General features: G+C 36.9%; 1 pseudogene across 1 annotated transcript; it reads right to left on the minus strand.

Moving 5' to 3' along the window:
- Positions 1 to 1,156: 1,156 nt before the first annotated feature.
- LOC310936466 (interferon-induced very large GTPase 1-like) lies at positions 1,157 to 15,950 on the minus strand (annotated as a pseudogene). The gene is made up of 3 exons: positions 15,864 to 15,950; positions 15,366 to 15,588; positions 1,157 to 5,681 (listed from the first exon to the last, which is right to left on the minus strand). The product of its transcript is annotated as an interferon-induced very large GTPase 1-like (transcript).
- Positions 15,951 to 17,566: the final 1,616 nt, after the last annotated feature.

Raw genomic sequence — 17,566 nt, forward strand, 5'->3', positions numbered from 1 at the left:
AAATACAGGCTTTATAACAACCAAAACATAACAGTATCTTATAACACTAGTCATTGAAAAATATTTGTTCAAAATTACCTGAAGTGCATTATTTATTGTCAACTTTATAATGGTTACAAACCTGTCAATATATATATGAGGACACATATTAACTGAAAAAAAAACATTTTGTCACTTTCAATGTATTCTTGGTGGATTTTACTCTCAGTGGCTGTTTTAGTCCCTTTTTTAACTGAGTCACAAAGTAAATCACATAAAGAAACAACATCAACTTAAAGATAAAACAATCAACCTATAATTGTGTTGTAGCAAAAATGTTTCATCCCCCTCTTTTTGGATTCCCTGCTCAAACATGACATGCCCAAACTCAATAGAGTATATCTCTGCAATTATAAGCACTATGTGAGTTATCTTGCTATAATAGAAAACAACAAAAATAAAGATTCCACCAGAGGTTTAAGTTTCACTGTAGATGCCACTGTCAGAGTAAATGCAGATTGAACACAGCATAAATGACAGATTTTATCCCTTGCCTAAACAACTATTGCATTTTTAAGTAAATATCACCTTTAAAAATATGCATTAGGAGCTTAAACAGATGGAGGTCATGTAACGACATGTGGACATGGAAGTCTGATGCTGCAGAAGTGAAGCAGAGTAAAATGACAGAGGTTTCAGTAAAGCGATGTTTAGGCTTTCTCTTGTTTGGCACAGTTCGGCATCATCTTTGCCATTTGAGATTTCTTAGGTACCAAATTATTGAAACCCATTTAATTTTACTTACATGTCACTATTGGTCTAAACAGGACTTGTATTGAATAAAAAAAGAATAAAAAAGTAAGAAAACTAGCTGTTAATCGATGCTCTCTGTGTGGAGCTTAAAGACAACTCTGTGACTCTCGCAGTAATGCAGCGCCATAGCTCTTGCTTACATTGGTCAATTTGGGTGATTGACAGCTTATTGTAATATTCTAAACCGAGGCTCCGGAGTGTGAATTACTTCAAAAGGACGCAGATGCTTATGACGCAATTTGACGGACATTCGCCCTTCTTCAATCAGAACGATCTAACTCACTCTGGAATGACCAATCAGGTCGGGAATAGTGCCCAAAGCATGCTGGGAAGTGTAGTTCTTCATTGTTTCAGGGTTTGTTGTTCACTTCATGTTGAAGGCATCTTGTAAACCCTTAAGTGCTTGTTGGTTAGTGATTGTTCTCCAGGCCTCTGGAACATCAGCTGGTTCAACTTCATATGCTTCAGCAAATCTCGTATTGTATTGCACCAGGACATACTTCCAGTAGTCCGATGCCTCTATGGTGGTGTCTGGAGGGATGATCCAGTCTGGATAGTGCTTGGTGTAGTCTTTGTAAGGATGCCACTTCCATCCAGTTGTTGAATTTCTGAAATTCTTTTCACTGTGCACATCAGTTGTACACAGTGATGTGACCAGTTTTCTTGATTCATGTATTCGGCATCTGCCAAGACCTTGAGGTCGATGTATGGCTGCGTGATGATTTTTGTGTTCTGTGCCTCCAGCTTCACATGGAGCAGAACAAAATGGACACTGCTTTCCACAACCAAATACCCACTTGAAAAACTCATCCTGTGGTTTGATTGGAAGCTGGTTCAGAGTCTCAGTGATGTTGTCAGAGTTTGAGATCTCCTCCTCAAGTTCATCCTTCAACGCATTCACTGAGATCTTGAGGCAGTTGATAAACTGATGACATTTGCTTTGGATTTGAAACAAGGTGGTTTTCACAACCTCGTCTGAAATTGAAATATCTTTGATCAAAAATGTACGCATGTTCCCGATGAGCTTGGTAATGTTTTCCTTGTCATCTGGCAGCATAACATCTCCCTGGCCTTTTGAGGCCCATTTTATTGAACTTTTTATCTTTTTGAAGATGATGTGCAGAATCTTGGTCTTCAGTTTGCACAAAGTCTTGTCCTCTGCCATTTTTTCCAGAATGTGCTGAAATATCCAGTCCTTGACATACATTTCATATTTATCAATGTACTTGAGGACGCTTTTAAAGTCCTCCTTTTGCAGCAGCTCTTTTTGAATGTTGTACTGGAAGAAAGAGCGAGATGAAAACTTTGCTGAATGGGTACTTGTCAAAATTTCATCTACAATGTCTACACCCAAAGATGTAAGGATGTACTCTTTCACAGCAGGCTTGATACAATACTGGACAAAGTCATTTGCTTTGCGTTGGCAGTGGTCCTTCTTTCTGTATAAGTCAAGAAAGTCGGATAGATACTGACTTTTGTACTTCTCAAGCTGAGAGTGAGGATTGTTTTCTGCCAAGAATTTATTGTGCATTTTGAGAAATTCTCGTGAGGCAATGCCGCACACATGGATTTTCAGGTCAGTCTCGAACTGTGTATTTGTTTTGTGAGGGTTGTTATTTTCAAGGGCTTTGTGAATTGTTTCGAGAAGCTCCTTTGTGAAAGAGTCTTGGTAATCTCCATTAGTCTTAACTTTATCAAGAACTAGCTGTGTACAAGACTCAATGACACTGTCTGCAAAGCTCTGCAACCCATGTCTCAACAGATGTTGGAACTTCTTCATCAAGGAGTCAACATGATCCCTCGTAGTTTTGAACTGACCCGACCCCATTTCTTTTAAATCTTGAATGTTCTGCAATTCCTCGTTGACGTTTCGATTTGAGAAGCTTTTTCTCAACTGCTTCAGGACACATGCTGCAATATCTCGCTCTTTCACACCTTCCACATTTACAATGGCTTCAGCCCACATTCTTTCAAACTCTTGTGTCAGCTCATTATCGGTCAGAGTGGACTCATTACAGTCACCCAGCAGCTTCATGACCCGTTTTTCAATCACATTTCTGTATTGTCTCTGAATATCCTGAGTCTGTTTCAGGGTTATTTTAAGTGCGAGGGCACAGTCCAGTTTAGCACAAACTGAATGTTTATTTCATTTGCAAGGCTGTTGATGCTGTTGAAAAACTCAGCTTTGTATTTCTCAATCAGATTTACACGTTTGTCTCTCCTTTTGTAGTAGTCGCAGAGTTTCTCCTTATTTTCTGTGATGCCTCTAATTTCTTTTCTCCAACCAATCTGTTCCAAGTTTCTAACTCCGATTCATTGTCAGCATTTACGATTTCTAACTCTGCTGCTGTTTGCCAGGTCAGAATTACTTTTCTGAACTCCCATTCCCACTGATTGAACTCTTTGCACAAGCTGTCGTAGGCATGAGCCACAAGTGTGTTTCTGAAGCTAAAAATGAAGTTTTCATATTTTACAGCTTTCCAGAGACTTTTGATCCATGCTAGAAACTCTGGGATCTGTGATGGTTCAGTGGATCTGTCACTCATCACAGTTTGTAAAAGATGTTTCTTGAACAGTGCTACACGCTCACTGTAACCTGTGTTTACTGGTGCCATTGGTGGGGTTCCATGCCAGAGTCCTGGGATGTTCCAGTTATTCTTTTCCATGTCATAGTCCAGCACGTCTGTGAATTTTTTAATGGCTGGCTTCCTTTCCATCTCAGCTGCAATTTGAGTCATTTCATTGAGCTGATCCAAGAGATGTTTTCTTTCAGTCATGGTCTTAGCATGAGCTGACACTGAAGAAACATTTTGGTGAACAAAATGACAAACTGGCTTTTTTCCAATCGCTTTCATTCTCAAGAAGGCATGCACGGTGATTTGTAAGATATCTTTCATTTCATTTGCATTTTCCATTGCAATGTTGATAATGGTAACATCACTCAAGCCAATGACAAAGGTTGCCAGCTGGTTGTCATGCTCATAACTATCCTCTAGTTGTGCCAAATCAGGAGCCTTAAGACCCTCTGTGTCAATGAGGACAATGAAATCACAGTTTAAGTCACTTTTCAAATCTTCTCCAACTTTGAGGAAGAGCATGAAAGCTCCTCTTGTGCATCTACCACTGCTGACAGGAAACACATCAGTTACCCATCTCTCTGGAATGTTGGAAGCATCTCCATCCAAGAGCTCTAAAGGATATCCATCCAGCAACATTTCAGCAGCCAAACCAGGGAGGTGAGATATTTTATCAGCAGCTATTGGTGAGCTGTCAGTGGAGAACTCATAGATCAATCCCATCTCTTTCATGTAATGCTCTATTCCTAAAGAGCTATCCACCAATGCTTGGTCTAACTCCGCTATGAGCTTCACATCTTTGTTCTTGCATTGTTCTTTGAATTTGTTGCGCAATTCGAACAATTTTGTTCTTGAGTGTGTATTAAACTTCAGTTTCATCCACTTGAGTAAAACATCCCTTTCTTCTTTGTCACTTGTGGATAAGCATTGAATGAACATTTCCATTCCTTTGGATACTTTGCATTTTCTTTGATCTTTTCTGATTTGCTCTTCTTTTGCACGCAGCTGTACTTTATACTCTTCAAGGTCTGAATCACCAGATTTCTTCAATCTGCACTGCTCTTTTTCTAACTGTGATAATCTTTTCCAGTTCTCTAGTTGCAGTGGAAGTTGTTGTTTCTTGTAGTGGGGTATACTTAGTACCCTAATGCCACACATGATCTCCTCAGCTGCTTTCCTCTGTTTATCAGTTTTGCTTTCGTCCACAGACAAACCAAGTTCAATGGCTTGATCATGCATATTTGCAATGCTTATTGTTTTAACATCTAACAGGGATGTCTTGATGGCTTCACAAAGCCTATTTGAGAACTCTCTTACATTTTGCCTTGTGTCTTTGACCTTCACTCTGTTGTTTGATAGATTTAATTCATCCACCAATCTCTTCACTGACTGCATATCCTCTATTGCATTCTCTCCGTTGCGATTAACAACTAAGAAAAGTTTGGATTTTGCATCTTGAAGAGTTGTCAGAATTCTGTGTTCTTCTTCATCAACTCTGTCCAGGAACACAAAGGTCGCAGTTGATACTTGAAAAAGAAAGTTGAATTGTGTGAGTGACTCACGGATGTCTCCTCTCAAATTTGCAAAGCCGATCGGCTCTGGAAATATGTCGAGGGTTTCTCCCCCCGAGGGTAAGTACCAGCAAACTTCAACCAATCCATTTGCAATTTGTCTTTTAACTGCCCCACCTTCCACGTCTCTGTGTGTGAAGATACTACAACTTTGTTGTCCACTGCTGAGAAGATGATTCAAGAACTGTGACTTTGGTAAACTACAGTTCTTCAGTCTTACAATGGAATAGAACGGTATATTTGCCTGAATAATGTTTTCCTCAACAAAACCCTTCGATTCAGACAAATCATGTGGACACCATTCTTTGACAATATCTCTTAAAGCCCAATGCATCAGGGCACACTGACTCTTATTGCCATGGGGCAACAGCAGTGGGAGAGAAAACTGGCACAGTGACATTTTTAGGGCAATTTCCTGCTGCAAGATGCTGTCGGCACAAAAGGAAGAGTGCTACGATAACATCAAGAGGGTTAACCTTACTGTCTGCAGAGTCATCTGCTGTGTAAAGGTCTAGTTCAAAGAGATCATTGTTTTCCTCATGCCTGGTGGACAAATGTGTGCAGCTCCTGCATTCAGCATTGATTTTGAACAGTTTTCTGAGAAAACACCATGGTATTTCCTCCAATGATAAAACAGCTTTTTCATCTATGCTGTTTTTGTTGATCTCAAAGAGAGAATGAAGAGTGAGCTTGTTGGGATAATATTCCTTCAGCCCAAGTTTGTTGAGGAAATTTAGCAGGGCTGTCAAAGAGAAAGAGAACATTCATTTAAATTTCAGATCATACAACATATTTATAAAAATGTGTTTTGATTTTTGAGACAACCAGAGTGGTTAGTTTTTTATTTTAAGTTAGGTGGTCCATGGATGAAGTGAAATTGTAGTTTTTCAAAAATGAAAAAAAAAAAAAAAGAAATTATGTTGTAATATTAAAACTGTTTTCTGCAAGAGAACTCTGAAGCTAGCAGCTTCTTTTAAACAACTTGCCCCTCCCACCAGATTTAATAAATTAAAAAACATACTTTTTTTTGGTACTTAAAATGTTTCCTTTATACTTGTTTTGTAAATTGAAAAACAAACAAACTGAATACGATGTTGAATACATGTTAGCGAAACAGTGACAATAATTGTGGGAAACTGCTGCTAAATGAGATCAGATGTAACACTGTGGTAAATGGTAGGGGTATAACAGTTCACCAAAATGGTTTGAATGTTCACCAAACATTCAAACTGAAGTTCGAAACATTCGGTTCGAACTTTGGTTTGTGAGTCATGGTTTGGTTTAAACCCTGGTTTTCAAAAACATACTGAAAAACCTTTTGAGAAAACTTCCAGAAAAATGTCTGGATTTTATTAAGTGGTTGTTTCATTGCAATATGCACATGAACGTTACTAGTATAAAACTTCTCTTTAGACCAAAATAAACACGTCTATTAATTTCTTAACTATCCAGGAATACAAAAACATAAACATTTATCTTAATAAATAAAATAAAAATGAAAAACTTCTTACACTAGTCTGAGGTATAACAAAAATAAATAAACACTTTTCTTAAGACAAGTCTAGATTCTCTTAATCCAGCCGATTGATTTCAAACATGACAGGTGACGTTTGGAGAAGTAATGCAAAAGATATTGATAAAAGAAGCACACATTGGCTTTCGCCGCTCTAATCCCCCCATCTGTGTGTGTGTATGTGTGTGTTTTTCGCATATCTCTCCAACCGATGGTCTGATTGATTTCCAAATTGACAGGTGTCTTGCTACAGGCACGACTAAGTGCACTGCCAAGTCTTGACGTTCTGTGGATAAGTGATACAAAAGATAGCGGTAAAAGAAGCACACAATGTCTTTCACTGGTCTCGCTGCTCTACTGCCTCTCTCACTCACACAGCACTGTGAGTGAGATACGGCGCCGCGAAACTGAAGCAGATGACGAGTGCAATCAAGGTTTGGGAAGTTTGGGAATGAGTTTCTGAACCGAAGTCCTTTGAACCGAGTTTTTCGGTTTTGGTTGAGAACCGTTAAATGGTAATGGTCTGTATTTATTTGCAGTGGGCTATTCTAGTTGCTGATCACGCAAAGCTGCTTTATACAACAGTTTTGCCATTCACCCATTCACACCCACTTTCATACAGCACATCTATGTCTTTCATACCCATTCACATGCTGCAGGCACAGCCGTCAGTTAAGGATTCATGTAGACCAGCAGAGCCTAGAATCAAAACCATAGCCTTCAAGTTGAAAGACAACTCGCTCTACCACTGAGCTACCGTGGTACAGGGTGTGTTTGTATTGTTTCTTGAGTCGGACTACATGTGCCTATAGTATCAGACCGATATCTAACACTTTCGAATCTGCATTGGTGCATCAATTTGCCTAAACCCAAGAGGAAGGTAATGATTCTGAAGCAGAAGGTAAATGTTAGCTAATTACAAATCCAGTGCAAATAACAACACCTTACACATACTTTATTACAAATTACAACTTGTACTTTCATTGCCCTTGGCATCAAACCTGGTGAACAAAGATACATCTCTTTACAACAGTTTTTTTTAACTTCACTTGACCAAAATGCAATGCCAAATTCTCTGAATTGTTGAGAACAAAGGTGTTTGTGGGGACAAAGGACTAATTATTTGAGCTGGATTTCTCTTGTCTGACCTGTACTGTACTATAATGTACTGTACATTATATCCGCGAGAAATGCAGATATTATGGAATCGCGCGTCCGCAGATTTTAGCCGTTAACCCGATAACTGTAAAGTTATTCTTTTTTTTTATGGGTCACATACCCCCTGTAGATGATCCCTATTGATTTTGAGCGGTCTACCATTATTATTAATTAGTTAATTCATTAATTAATGATATAAAAAACATATTTTCGCCTGTATCTTCCAAAGTATTGCAGGTATTGGCTTCAAATTTTGCATGGGCATCACATACCACCTGAGAATTATCCCTATCTTTGTAGCTTTATTATTTATTAGCAAATTAATTAATTTATTATGCTAAAAACACATTTTCAGCTTTATCTTCCAGACTGATGGAGATATTTCCTTCAAATTTTGTACAATGATTCATGTAATAACTATCTACAATTATTATTGAGCTCATTTGGACACATTGAGGATATCATGGGTTTATTTAGCACTTATTCATAATATTTATTACATTATAATATAAATTTATTAATTATCATATAAAATATAGTAAAGCCTCCATTTCTTTATTAATGCATTGAATGGAAAGTTTGAACATATTGTATGCTTTTTCATGAAATTTAATAAACAGTGTATGCTTTTTCATGGCATTTGGACACTTTGAAGATATGGCAGGTGTGGTTAGCATTTTAATATTCATAATATTTAACAAGGTATAATAGGTTAACTAGTTTTATTAAAAACTAGAGAGAAATTTATGAGTTCAGGTATTCTGTGTTCAATATCTAGTTTATATGGATAATTTGAACATGTATAAAGTGTAGTCAGCAGGGATTAAAATTAACACCGCCCCGTCGTCCCCGGGGACGTCATTAATTGTCATCGGGACGATCAATATTCTCTCTAGGGACGACCACGGGACGAAAGAGAATTTTGACTGACTAAATTTTTCTGTTTAAGTTTTCAACACTTTCTGTGAACCAGAACGGGTTCGCGGTCGGTGGGAAATACTTATGTGAAAAGGTAAATGTCTGCGTGCTCATGTTTGTGTTGTTCAGTGAGACGCAGAAACTGCTCCTCTCTCACTGTGCGCCGCTCAAGCCGCAGCGCGGCTGTCTGCTTTGCGCGCCCGCACTGCATGTAAACATTTCATTAATGTTGACATGTTTGTTTCAATCACTGAATGAAGCCCCGCCAGGCTTAGCATTGCTTGTTTATTTATTTATTATACACCACGGCTTTTTCTATACCGGGGAACAAGAGCGCATGCGCCCCCATGTAATCAGCGCAGCGCACGCATGTCCAGGTGCCGATTGAAACCCAAGTCACACTATCAAGTGCGTCATTATTACGGTTACATCGTTCTTGTCAATAAAGATGTTATATTTAGGGATACACCGATAATTCGCGGTAGAAACACAGCGAGTTCATTGTGGAACAACACCTGTTAAATGCTGGAAAGTCTCTAAACCAGTATACGCAGAGAGAGAGAGAGAGCGATCTGCACTCTTGGTCATTAGTTAATTTACTTATTTTTGTGTAGGTAATATGTTGTGAAAAATGTTTAAACTTAAATAAACTACATCTACAAGTAGTTATGTCTGGTTGTATTAGTTCGTCCTGTTATTGACGTCATGCTGTCATCACCTGACAGTCTGGCTGATTTAAAGCCCCGATGCAGCGGATGCAGCGCACACCAGATGCACGCGTCATTGATATCATGCGCCAATACAGATATTAGTATATTTGTGTTTTTTCAAAAGTCATTTTTGAGTAATTTTGACAGCCCTAAACAGCCTCGTGCAAATCTCAATGCATGGCCCTTCTCATGACGACTACAACACACTAAATGCAGTCACTAAATGGTGGCAGAAGGTCAGGTAGACCACAGTTCTGTGACTGAGTGTGTTGGTTGTCATCTACAACAACACAACAAATCTAGTCTGGAAATAAATATACTATTTATTATCAACATAATGTATTGTGTTTTTATTATATTATCAGTAAGTAACAACTCAAAAAGTAAAACAAGATTTTCGGGACGATTCGGGACGGTTCAAAATGTTTTTCGGGACGTTTCCGGGACGGTGGTGAAAAAAGTTAGTTTTAATCCCTGGTAGTCAGCATTATATCATAATTTTTAACAGTTTTTTTGTTGAATTTATGAATAATTAATTAAAATAGTTAGTTAGCTGGTGCGAGTGCGTATACTTTGGGTATATTGGAAGGTTGAGGATTGGACAAGTTCGCGGATATACCCCTTGCTGTCGGCCCCCGACAGCGTAGGCTAGTTTCAGTCTGTTGTTCAGATTAATTTAAATACAAAACTTCTATATACTACTAGGCAGAGCAGTCAGTGGTACAAATTAGCTAGCTAATAAGCCTTCCTTTGCCTGGTGGTATTTTCTCATGCCACTAATCCATCTTATACACTGATCTTACAAAAGAAAACGTAACATAAAAGAAAGTCTGGATTATTTTTCATTTTAGAATATGATCTTTTCACTTTACAGTGTGAGTGTAGTAAATCATTATTATTATATATTGTAATTCATATTGTGACAAGAATTAATTGGCCCTGGTACAATTGAATGACATTTGTTTTCTATTTCTTTTTATAGTGATTTACGGTGCATATGTATGGAGAGCCATCTCAGTCAAAATGAAATAAATTAATATAAAGAGAAATACATAAATACAATTATCATTTTCAGGGGCCTTTAATTTCTTAATGACACTTGTATTTATTTCAGGGGACTTTTATTTACAAACGCCACATTTATTTATTTCAGGACACATTTATTTCCAGGCTCTTTTTCATTTACAATCCTTGTATGCAAATGAGGGGATGTGGTTCAATTAGGTTAGTAAATAAAGGTCCCCTGAAAGAATAATTGTATTTATTTATTTCTGTTTTTATTTATTAACCTCCACCAAGGAGGTTAGGTTTTCACCGGAGTTTGTTTGTTTGTCTGTCTGTCTGTTAGGTGGATGAGATTTTCAGAAAATGTCCGCAATGGGACCAGGACAAAGTGATTAAATTGTGGGCGTGATTCGTAGACGCTATCACTCATTACAAGACTCGCTGTCTGACCGAGGTACACCGGCGGAGGTCTGTGGTCTCCGAGTGCTTTTCTAGTTTATTCGTGTTTTTATTGATTCATTGATTTATTTAATTTTGACCGATATGGCTCTGCATACATACGAATAGTTTACTGTATCACAAAATTCCAGGGGTAGAATAAAAATCAAAAGAAGATATCTTACATGTAAAACATGATATCGACAGTAAAAAAAAAGTCAAGTTTGAAGAGGGAGAAAAAATAGATCAAATGTTAAAAATCACTTAAATATTGAAGCTAATTTAATTTCAGAAGGACTTAACTAGAAAAGCACCCGGAGAGCGCAGACACTATACACATATAAAATCCAAAACTGTATTCTACCTTTATGGTCTTGTCCTTTTGTGTTCAGTGTGGTTATGGTCTGACTTTTCTCTTGACGCCTCTGCGCTTTAGAACCTAGAGGAAAAATACATATTTCAAATTTTTTCACACCTATGTTTGCACAAATAACGCTTACATCAAAATAAATTACACAAAGATGAATTGCTTGCTGTATAATAATTAGATACAGTTACTTGCAAACTCAGGCTCAAGCATTTAAGCTTAAATCTGTCAGTAAAAACTTAGAACAAGTATGAAACTAATAGTTATCTTAGTCTTACCTGATATCATGTTGGAGGAGAGACTGAAGCTGTTTGTGTCAGCTCTGGAATTTGTACTGTACACACACGCAAATGTTTTATCCATCCATCCATCCATTATCTACCGCTTTTTCCTCCACCAGAGGGTCACGGGGGGTGCTGTGCCTATCTCAGCAGACATTGGGCGATAGGCGGGGTACGCCCTGGACAGTTCGCCAGTCCATCGCAGGGCCACATAGAGACAAACAACCATTCACTCACACACTCACACCTACGGTCAGTTTAGAGTGGTCAATTCACCTAATCCCCATATCGCATGTTTTTGGACTGTGGGAGGAAGCCGGAGAACCCGGAGAAAACCCACGCACACACGGGGAGAACATGCAAACTCCTTGCAGAAAGGCCCTTGTTCCGAAAGTTGTTCCAAACGGGGCTCGAACCCAGGAACCAGGGTCTTCTTGCTGCAAAGGCAAGAGTGCTAACCACTACACCAACACCCGCAAAATGTTTTATGTTGGTCATAAAATAAGGCATGGTCAAGTGGACTTTGAGCTCAATCTTGCTCATTCCTGATTGTGGATCAGTTATTCATTAATTTATTTATTTTATCTGTATTTTGCCTCTGAATAAATTGCCTGCAAAATAACCTTAAAAATGTACTAAATCTGTTCCGAGTCACAGTGTGGGCTGGGTAGATTTTCATGAACCCAGCTGGCGAAGACATTGGGCCTCAGCACATGGTCTCTTCAAATTGCCCTGGGTGGCAGTGTTGACCAAAAAATATTTTCTGCTAAAAGGAATGTTGTCCAGCCAGTGGAAAACACCTACGTGCATCACCGCTAATCATCATTTCCCATAAACAGCATATTAATGGTTGACATATTTCTTGATTACTTCCTTAAAGCTGACAGGAATAGGAGTCGATCTTCATAAGATAAATTGTCAGGTTTTGTACTTTTGTACTTTTAAAATGCTTTGCCAGCACACTCTTAGAGAGACACAAATAATGGTCTTTTTGGAGAGCAGGTAAAAAATGGTGTTACAAAGTAGGCCTGCAATTTGCAAGATTATTTTCTTAAATGACAGACGATCAGATTATTTTATAAACAAGCAAAGCTGTCAACAACGTTCATGGTTAAGAAGCCAAGATAAGCTCATACAGCCTACAGGCTACAGTAACCATGTAGGAATACTTATTTAGATGTTTTATGATAGTTTTGTTTTTTTTGATAAGTGTGGTTCACCATTGTTTTTGTTATGTTTTATCAGTCTTTTTGTATTAGGAATGAGTTCATATTTGAATAAACACACAAAAACTCACATTATATTACTGTTTGTTTACTTTAAATTGCATATTCACACATCATTTTATATCAAGGAGTGGCTAAACTCATCAAAGTATTAACTACCAGTTATTACCACTATCAACCAGATTATATAACTTAGTCTTTCACTGACAGCATACATTTGTTTTTGAACTGATGTGATTGGGTTGGTAACCTTAGAGCACATGCTTATTTTAATGCATTCAACAAAACTCGAAAATGTATGGTTTCAAACAACCATTCGTATCTGCATCTAAATTAGTCAAAATTCTAAATGACAAAGTGCAACATTTAATTGATGAATTTATGATCTTCTTACGAAGATAAACATACATCAACTCTCCGTCATAAAATATTTAACCCTCAGTAATCCCTTAAAAAAAGTCCCTAAAGTGTTCTTCGTGGTAGAAAACAGCCCCTTGCCAAAAACTGCTGTAAAACATTGTCTATTAATATTTTTTTCCACTTTAAATTGTCAGTCTTTTAAAGCTACTTCAGCCTGACATATATATGTCAAATATTAATAATATTTTTGAAATTTTAACCCTTTACAGGTCACTTTGTTTTCACAACTCCACTGTTTTTTTTGAAAATCAACAATAACTTCCGTAAAATACATTTCAAGAGGAATTTGATTATACTCACTATTGGGCCTTGTGATGGGTCAATGATTGGCAGAAACATTTATTTTGAAGCACTGTTATTTTTTTTGCAGTGCCAGATTTTTCCAAAAAATCCCTAAAGTGTTCTTCGTGGCAGAAAACAGCCCCTTTCCAAAAGCTGCTATAAAACATTGTCTATTAATATTTTTTCCACTTTAAATTGTCAGTCTTTTAAAGCTACTTCAGCCTGACATATATATGTCAAATATTAATAATATTTTTGAAATTTTAACCCTTTACAGGTCACTTTGTTTTCACAACTCCACTGTTTTTTTTGAAAAACAACAATAACTTCCGTAAAAAATACATTTCAAGGAGAATTTGATAAAAATTATTATTAGGCCCTGGGATGGGTCATTGATTACCAGAGAAAATTATTTTGAAGCACTGTTATTTTTTTTGCAGTGTCAGATTTTCCCCAAAAATCCCTAAAGTGTTCTTCGTGGCAGAAAACAGCCCCTTCCCAAAAGCTGCAATAAAACATTGTCTATTAATATTTTTTTTCCACTTTAAATTGTCAGTCTTTTAAAGCTACTTCAGCCTGACATATACATGTCAAATATTAATAATATTTTTGAAATTTTAACCCTTTACAGGTCACTTTGTTTTCACAACTCCACTGTTTTTATTGAAAAACAACAAAAAACAACAATAACTTCCGTAAAATACATTTCAAGGAGAATTTGATAATAAGTATTATTAGGCCCTGGGATGGGTCATTGATTAACAGAAACATTTATTTTGAAGCACTGTTATTTTTTTTGCAATGTCAGATTTTTCCCAAAAATCCCTAAAGTGTTCTTCGTGGCAGAAAACAGCCCCTTCCCAAAAGCTGCCATAAAACATTGTCTATTAATATTTTTTTTCCACTTTAAATTGTTAGTCTTTTAAAGCTACATCAGCCTGACATATACATGTCAAATATTAATAATATTTTTGAAATTTTAACCCTTTACAGGTCACTTTGTTTTCACAACTCCTCTGTTTTTATTGAAAAACAACAAAAAACAACAATAACTTCCGTAAAATACATTTCAAGGAGAATTTGACAATTATTATTAGGCCCTTATTATGAGTCAATGATTAGCAGAAACATTGATTTTGATGCATTGTTATTTTTTTTGCAATGTCAGATTTTTTTTAGAAAAACTGTCTAATTCGATCCTAGCAGCAGCAAATATCAACTTCCCAAAAACTGCTGTAATATTATATATTAATATTTTTTTCCATTTTAAATTAGTCTATCTTTTAAAACCACTTCATCCTGTGGTTTGTCAAATATTAATTATATTTTTGGCATTTTAACTCTTTAAAGGCCATTATATTAATGCAACTCCACTGTTTTTTTTTTCATCAACAAAACCCCCCAAAAACCATACAACTACAGTAATTTCCTATCATTTCCAGTTACAATCATAACATATATTTCAAGGAATATTTGGTTATTATTATTATTAGTATTAGGCCCTGAGATAGGTCAATGATTGGTAGAAACATTGATTTTGATGCATTGTTAGTTTTTTGTGGTGGCAGATCCAATTTATTAATCTCATCTTGTGATATATGATGGATTTTGAATCGGTCTCCTGCTACAAGCGAAATGTTTTTTTTCCCTGCTAAATAATTATTACTATATTTTGTTTTAAGATAAATTAACAAACAATAATAAGTTGAACCTGAAAAAAACATTTATTTTGCAAAGAAGGACACTGAATGATGAACACTGAAATATGAACATTGAATATGAAACATGGGGCAGTTAGGTGTGTTGTTGGAGATTGGAGAAAGGAAAAGATAGAGATGGCGAGTGAGTCAGTGACTGAGTGACTGACTGACTGAGTGAGTGAGTGACTGACTGAGTGACTGACTGACTGACTGACTGAGTGACTGACTGACTGACTGACTGACTGACTCACTGCAGCATGTGTGAGAGTCCAGCTCAGGTGGAGCAGAGACTCCAAATGTACAGGCTTTGGTCTTTGCACGTAAACTCCCTACATTTGCAGCAGGTGCTGCCAACTCTTGTCTTTCTATCAGTGCAAAAATGACACAGCCTCCTGTCCTCACATTTACTCATGAGAAAAGGACCTGCAGCATCAGCACCCTGCAGGTATGCAACCATTCCTGCAGCAGCTGATGAGCAGGGAAGCCGCCCTCTCCTCTTGATGTGTGGGGGGTCACCAGCATCTCTCCCACCACAGCATAAAGGTGTTATACAGCCAAACATCAACCAGGTTGTGGAAAGGGCCAGTTGCTCCCTATTTATTCTCCTTCTGCAGGGGTTGGTGCCGACAACCTAACAAAAGAAAAACAACACTTAAAACAACAATATAAAAAAATGTATCCAAGTATTCTTTCTCATGATACATATATTATTTATGTTATGCCAAATAAGGACATTTGCAACAAAAAATTTATTTTCTCTTTTTACACTTCCATCCCCTGCATCCTCAGGGGATGGAAGAGACCATTGTGTGTCTCTATAAAAGCATCATCCACCTCCACTTCACTCTCATCTTCAGATCAGTCTTCAGATGAGTTGGAGTTGGACAACAGCTGGTCTGTTTCTACTTCTGAGGCCTCATCCATGTCGGCCTCTGAATCCTCAGAGTTCATGATCATTTCCAAAGCCTCCTGTGTGGTGTAAAGTCTTTCCATTTCCAAAAGGACTGCTGCTGCACTACTGCTCATACTTACATAACCATACCATAACTTACCATACCATAACCATGGCTGCAGTGCACATGCATACTAGAACTATCTCAGCAAGACTCAAAACAAAGTCCAACTTTGTTTTGGTTCCTGCTGCTGAGCTATCTTTGAAGTGCTAAAAGGCGAATCGCTGTTTTTATTATTGAATGATTTTATAACGCTGACTGTGGTCTTCTAAGAAAAAAGTCTTATGAAGTTGGACATAAAATACACACTCAGACATTTTTTTAACACATACACATTATCCAACATCAACAGTGGCACACAATTATCATTTTAGTAGAAAGAAACGTGTGCAGAAAACAGTGAAACTTAGCTCAATGCTATGAATGGGAAAACATAGCACCACCTGGTGGACAAATATAAAAATATTAAATTTTATGCTAGTAGTCCAACATGAAACCTTAATATCAAGAAATGCATTATTTCATGTTAAGATAAATGTCTGATCAAAAATAGTATTTTCAATGGGGCGATTTCAGGCTCGAAGAACACATTAGGTTAGTTTATTTTAAATCTGCCACTGCAGACAAACTAACAATGCAATCAAAATCAATCTTGCTGTCAATCATTGACCCATCTTAGGGCCTTAAAATGATAATAACCAAATATTCCTTGAAATGTATTTTACAGGAATTATTGTAGTTTTTGTGTTTTAAAACAGTGGAGTTGTGAAAACAAACCGGCCTTTAAAGGGTTAAAATGTTATAAATATTATTAAAATTTGATATATATATTTCAGGCTGAAGTAGCTTTAAAAGAGTGACAATTTAAAGTGGAAAAAAATATTAATATATAATGTTTTTATAGCAGTTTTTGGGAAGGTGGCCATTTTCTGCCACGAAGAACACTTTTGTTAGTTCTCGCGCTGCTTAGCCATTTTAGGCTAATTTAAGAAAGTGAGATGACAGTTCTAAAGTTTACCAAAAATGAATAACCTTTGGAAAATTTGAGCTATATCCATTCAACACAGACAAAATGGCTTAACAATTAAAAAACAGAAAGCCACGAAAAGGGCCGAGGGACCCCTGAGTGTTAATTTAAACTCAACACTTTCCTCAAATGACACAAACATTCTTTTTTAACATGCAGTCATAAAAAGATTGACCAATTGGTTTAATGTTCATCATATTTATTGCAAAACTTTTCCCACATGATCTTTGTTTATACTGCATATAACCAAAATCATTAACACCTGCAGTCCTTGTGCAACTAAAATGTATATTACAGTTAAAAAAAAAAAAGGTCACAATACAAATCAAACAAATACATAACTCAATAATTGTTTTCTTGTACCCCAGTCATTCTGGTTTGATAACATTTTATATGAAATACTTTAAGAAACAGAAATACAGGCTTTATAACAACCAAAAAAAGAACAGTATCTACACTAGTCAAAATTACCTGAAGTGCATTATTTATTGTCAACTTTATAATGGTTACAAACTTTCAGTGTATTCTCGGTGGATTTTACTCTCAGTGACTGTTTCAGTCCCGTTTTTAACCTCTTCTTCCCTGACCCTCCTTTTGGAGTCCCTGCTCGAAAATGACATGTCCAAACT

Source organism: Microchirus variegatus, assembly GCF_963457635.1.
Source record: "Microchirus variegatus genome assembly, chromosome: 14".
Taxonomy (NCBI): domain Eukaryota; kingdom Metazoa; phylum Chordata; class Actinopteri; order Pleuronectiformes; family Soleidae; genus Microchirus; species Microchirus variegatus.